The sequence below is a fragment of the Lathyrus oleraceus genome, chromosome 7 (genome assembly GCF_024323335.1).
Source record: "Lathyrus oleraceus cultivar Zhongwan6 chromosome 7, CAAS_Psat_ZW6_1.0, whole genome shotgun sequence".
In the NCBI taxonomy this organism is placed as follows: Eukaryota; Viridiplantae; Streptophyta; class Magnoliopsida; order Fabales; family Fabaceae; genus Lathyrus; species Lathyrus oleraceus.
In genome coordinates, this window is record NC_066585.1 from 314,752,905 (window position 1) to 314,758,273 (window position 5,369).

The following is a 5,369-nucleotide window of genomic DNA, read 5'->3' on the forward strand; positions in this document are numbered from 1 at the left end:
TATTTTATATGACTTAATATTTTAATTATTTCACTTTATCAGGTTAACATGAAAGAGGGATTTCCGTTGTCACCGATCACATTAGATTGGAAGAAGTTTCGTTCTCATACAACAACGTCTTGGATGTTAGGATAGATGTTAGGATTTGCAGGACGTCTACAACATTGACAATTACTTACGCCTATATTAGCACGAATATGTACTCAAAACATGAATATGTAATCAAAACATGAATTTTATATTATGTCTATTATATTCAATTCTAAAACTTAATACATAAATCAATGTGAGCGAGAAATATGCAAAGCTTCAAATAAATCAGCAAACTGTGGATATTCCTCTTCGGCATTAACCTGTCTCAGATAACGATGAATCAATGTAGATACACGAGCCCAATCAGGATCAGATGGTCCGACGTCATAAACAGGAACTGGTACCTCTCTTGGATCGTCACGATGGGGAGAGACCAACCGTGGATGCGAAACACAATAATACCACTCCAAATAACCATTTTCTACATTAGATGGAGTGGTGGCCAGGGTAGTTGGACGGATCACAGCGATAACGCTCTGATGGTAACCAATCCAATCAACATCAATATCAGTCGCCATCATACAATCAAGAGGTGGGGATGGAACATACTGCTTGTACCCGAATTGACGTAAACATCTGTCAGGCAAGTATGGAACAATTGTGTCACCCCACTTCAAACACCCCCTGTAGAGACATAACTCATCAAACTGACGTCATGCTCTATGATCCTCAAATAGACGCCATATGACGTCGGCAGGTGTCAGCTCGTCCAAAATAGGTCGTAAATCATCAACCTTCAGGACTCCTTGCCTATAGGACCATCTCATCGCTCGAGGAAGACCACAATTATCAGCTGGTTTCCAATTCTCCCCTCTTTTTCCAACAGTTGGAAAGTACTCATGAATCCAACACTGTTACAAAATAAAAACATAATAAATAAAATAAATTAAGTTAACATACTTTATAAAATGAATCCAACACTTAATAAACAAAATTAAATTATATACCTGTAAGAGAGTAGGATATCTACCGAGCTGTTTGCAATTGAACATGGACGCATCTCCAAGACATATGTATAGGGTAACTAGTGCAGTTGCTCTCCAACTATATCCCGAACATTTATCTAAGTCCGTAAATAGTATGAGGTATTGTGCCTCGACAAGTGTAAAGGTCTTGTCGGCAAAAATGGTGGAATCCACCAACATCAACAGATATGCTCTAGTCGCATATGCCCAACTGGAAGCAACTCTATGCTGTATGAAGAAATCGTATAACCACTCCAACTTATAATACGAAACCCTTCAGCTACGAACATGTGATTGTGCCTCACCCTGTGGCACTCCTAAGTAGTCAACATCTACCTCTTCTGTGACATCCTAAGGACTCTAGAAGACACCCCTGATGGGCAAGTGAAGCAGACATAAGACGTCATCCAAAGTAATGCTCATTTCACCAAACGACATGTGAAATTAAAATGTCTCTAGATGCCATCTTTCCACAAATGCAGAGACAAGATTTGTGTCTATCTTGTTCAGACTAGTTCTCTGAAGTGAAGATAAATCAGATCTAGATACCCAACTCTCCACCTGTTGTGGAAGAGCTAGTGGAACCATATATGTCAACTTCAGTCCATGTCCAGCAACTTTTAACTCTTTCTTTGGACCTCTTTCCTAAAAACAATTAAAACACATATTAGAAAACACAATATAAAATATTCTAACTATTATTCATTTTCAAATATATCCTGTTTATTTACCTCACCAAACCATAAATGGAGAGCAACATGATGTTTGTACTTCACCAAAAGAGACGTATCATACGACCCTCTTGGATATCCAGCCGACTCTACTACAGATGAAGATACGTCCCAGTTTAAACTACAGTCTGGAATCCTACCATCTACACCTCGTCTTCGAACCACTAAAAAAAATATTATAACAAAATAATTAAAAATTAAAAAAATTAAAAAAATTAAAAAAATTAAAAAAGTTAAAAATTAAAAAAAAAATGCGCCGGTACACTTCAAAGAAGAGTTCCGGTGTGGAGAAAAACATGGTTGACTACCGGAAAACTTCTTAAAAGAGTTCCGGTTTAGTTCATCTAAATCGGAAGTCTTTAAAAAAGAGTTATGGTACACAGCCAACCAAACCGGAAGGCTTTCTAAAAGACTTACAGTTCAATGCCCCAAAAATGCAACGAACCGGAAGACTTTGGATAAGTGTTCCGATATACAATATCTAAACCGGAACACTTATTCTTAGTGTTCCAGCTTACAATGATAAAAGATCCCAAAAATATTTGTTCCGGAAGTCTTGACTAGCAAATGGAAAAAACCTTCCATTTTTGAAAAATATCCCCTATTTATACAAAGGGTATTTTGGTAAAAAAATCACTTGCAGGGATGTGGGTTATATGGTAAAGTAAAATTTTCTTAAATCCATTGCCAATTACTCTTCACTCACCTCAGCCAACAAACGCCGAACTCGACCACACTCTAAAATGGCGACGGCAACGACGACGGCGACGGTCTCCGAATCCGTCATCAAACACAAACCTCACGCATCGCCGCTTCGCGCCAATGATCAATTGATCAATCCGAACTAGCGAGAGTGAATCCTCAGTTCGACGAAAACAGGAACGGATTAACAAATCCGTACAAATCCGCTACCACCGGTATGAGATCAAAATGACTCGTCTCAGCTCACGCAGATAAATACAGATTTGAGGGAGAAGGACATACCGGATTCGACGGAGGTTCGAGATGATGCGTCCGTTGTTCTTCAACCGTCGCGCTCTGTCGTTGTTCGCTCTTCGATCTGCGACGTCGATGGGTTCCCTCTGGTAAATCATGAACATGTGAGAACGTGCTTTCCTCCTTTTCGCTCTTTCCGTTCTCGATTTCTTCTTCTCTGCTACTCGCGTTCTTTCTTCTCTTTGCATTGTGAATGAATCCTCGACTCTGAACTCTCTTGGCCAATGTCTTTTTTCTGTTGTGAAGGGTGAACGATGGTTCTTTTTGTTCAGTTTGTAGCCATTGGTTGAAGGTTAGAGAGGTTCTGGTTATTAGGAGCTTCGTTACTTTAGCAAAGGTTGAGGTTCGACGAAAGTTATGGTTATGAAGTGGAGAAGTGAAGTTGCAGGGGTCTGGAGATGAGGGTGGTTTTGTTACAGCAGGTTGAAGGAGCGTGGTTGTGAAGTGGAGAAGTGAAGTTGCAGGGGTTGGAGGACGAAGAAGATGGCAATGGAAGGAAGTGAGAAAAAGATCCTCCCCGCTGAAGATCGATGAAGGTTAGTATTTGTAACGCTTCCCAATTCTTCTTCTCTACTCTTTCTGTTATGAATTTGTTTTTTTCTGTTTTGGAAAGTGAATGAAAAAATGGATCTCCTCCAATGATACATGATGAAGCTGTATTTATAGCACTCAAAATTCTGTTTTCAAATTTACACGAAATTCAATCGAAATGCAAAGTTAGTTGGACATGTGAAATTCTGTTAGGATTAGTTATAGTGATTCAAATTTAGTTGGTGAAATTCAAACGAGGCAAAGATGAATTTGGTTTTAATTTGGTTTTCATTTTGAGTTGTCCACAGTGAAAAATGAAATTCAGTTTGCCATATGCGTTAATTTGAATTTGGTTAGTTGGTGTGTAGGATTCAATTAGAGTCATTTTGTTAATTTCGTTCTTTGGCTGATGGTTTGCAGGTTATGACAGTTCATTCTGATGTCCTCGATCTGTTTGGATTGTACTTGCCGTTGGAGTTGGTTTGATGTTGTTGTTAGCTGCGATGTCGTTCCTGCTGAAGTTTTGGTGTTGTATTTGGCTTATGCTGCAGCTGCGTTGCCGTTTCGGCATGTTGCAGTTGGTTTTTTCAATTACAGCTTTGGCTTGCAGCAGCGGTAGCTGAGTTTTGATTGTTGTTGTGTTACTGTTGGCTTTGACGCTTGGATACTGCGTTGGCTAGCTTTCTTTTCCTGGTCTTAATGCAAATTATTAAAGGTTACGTATATGTACAGTATTGGGATAATGATTTAGATTTGGATTTGAATGGATTAATTGGTTACGGATGTTACAAATGGTTTAGTTGGTTAATTGGTCTTTTAATTGGAACTTGGTTGTTAGAAATGGATATCAAAAAGGTAAATGGATAAAAAAAATGTATTGGATATGGATTGGGCTTGGATAATTGGTTTTGAAAAATTGGATATGGAAATATGTTTTAAATGGTTAAAAATTGGTTAAAATGGTTAACATGGGCTTAACTTAAACATGGCCCATCATGTCAAAAAGGAAAATCTAACAATGAAGAAAAAAAAGTCAAAGTTAATTTGTAACAAAAACAATATTTTCTAAAATTAATCGGCTAAAGAAAAATGATGAAATGGCCATGAAATCGAACTAATTCTCCCAACTCGATTTGAATCTGAAGGATCAAGTTTTGAATTAAAACCCAATTTGAACCTCTAAAATCCATTCAAAACTTCATGAATCAATTCGAAATAGATGGAATGATTATGATCACATGATTAAAGATTTAGAGTTTGATGGTTGACTTTGGTTAACTGGTTGACCAAAAAGTCAAAAGTTGACCGAAAGTCGACCCAGGTAAAAATGCGTATTTTCTCATGGCCAAACGAATATGGATCACAATATCCTGAACCAAACGACTTTGGCCATGTTATGAATCAAACCAGATGGAACCAGTCAAGCAAAAGGTCATGCACATAATCCTTGACCGGCAAGGTCATGAATCGGGATTTCAAACCACATGATGTGCAATGCCATAAACTTCAATCCAACTCCGATTTTATCAACCACAAACTTTGAATCCATGATATCTGCTAGCAAATGATGGTCATAAATGAATGAATGCGCGTGAATGAGTATGAATGAGGTCAGATGGATATCAAGTTATAGTCTGATAAAAAAGCGAAAAGGAGGGTAAATTTTGGGGTATGGCAAAACTCGTCTGAGTGTAGTATCGCGTAACAACTGTTATCATGTCTACACCTGAACAGTCTCACACTAAGTCCTAAATAGGCCAAGTTGGGTTAAATGTTCTACGGTCCTCAGCTTCTCGGACTCCCAGGTCTGAAAGAGTAATGTCTATCCACAACTTACTCATGTAACATCAATAATTCCAAAGGGGTCTCCATTAAGTAGATGGGTCTCAAGCCAACTCTTAAGGACTACTCCACACGAGTCGAACATGCCTATATCATCCTCTTATCTTAATTGCACTCAAGTTCGGGTTAGAACTTATCTCACCACTCAGAGATCACCAAGCATAACAAACATATTATATCACACAAATAATATATACAAACATACAAACAT

The 5,369-nt window shown here is 38.2% G+C and overlaps 2 long non-coding RNA genes across 3 annotated transcripts; one reads left to right on the forward strand and one right to left on the reverse strand.

Annotated features, from left to right (window-relative positions):
* Positions 1 to 219: 219 nt before the first annotated feature.
* Positions 220 to 1,941, reverse strand: LOC127105603 (uncharacterized). The gene is made up of 3 exons (XR_007795053.1): positions 1,790 to 1,941; positions 1,041 to 1,703; positions 220 to 944 (listed from the first exon to the last, which is right to left on the reverse strand). It is a non-coding gene; the product is annotated as an uncharacterized LOC127105603 (long non-coding RNA).
* A 421-nt stretch (positions 1,942 to 2,362) lies between these two features.
* Positions 2,363 to 4,099, forward strand: LOC127106641 (uncharacterized). 2 transcript variants are annotated; one of them, XR_007795435.1, is made up of 3 exons: positions 2,421 to 2,889; positions 3,032 to 3,321; positions 3,737 to 4,099. It is a non-coding gene; the product is annotated as an uncharacterized LOC127106641 (long non-coding RNA). The 2 variants fall into 2 exon arrangements; XR_007795434.1 differs by having other exon boundaries at positions 2,363 to 3,321.
* The last annotated feature ends 1,270 nt before the right edge of the window (positions 4,100 to 5,369 follow it).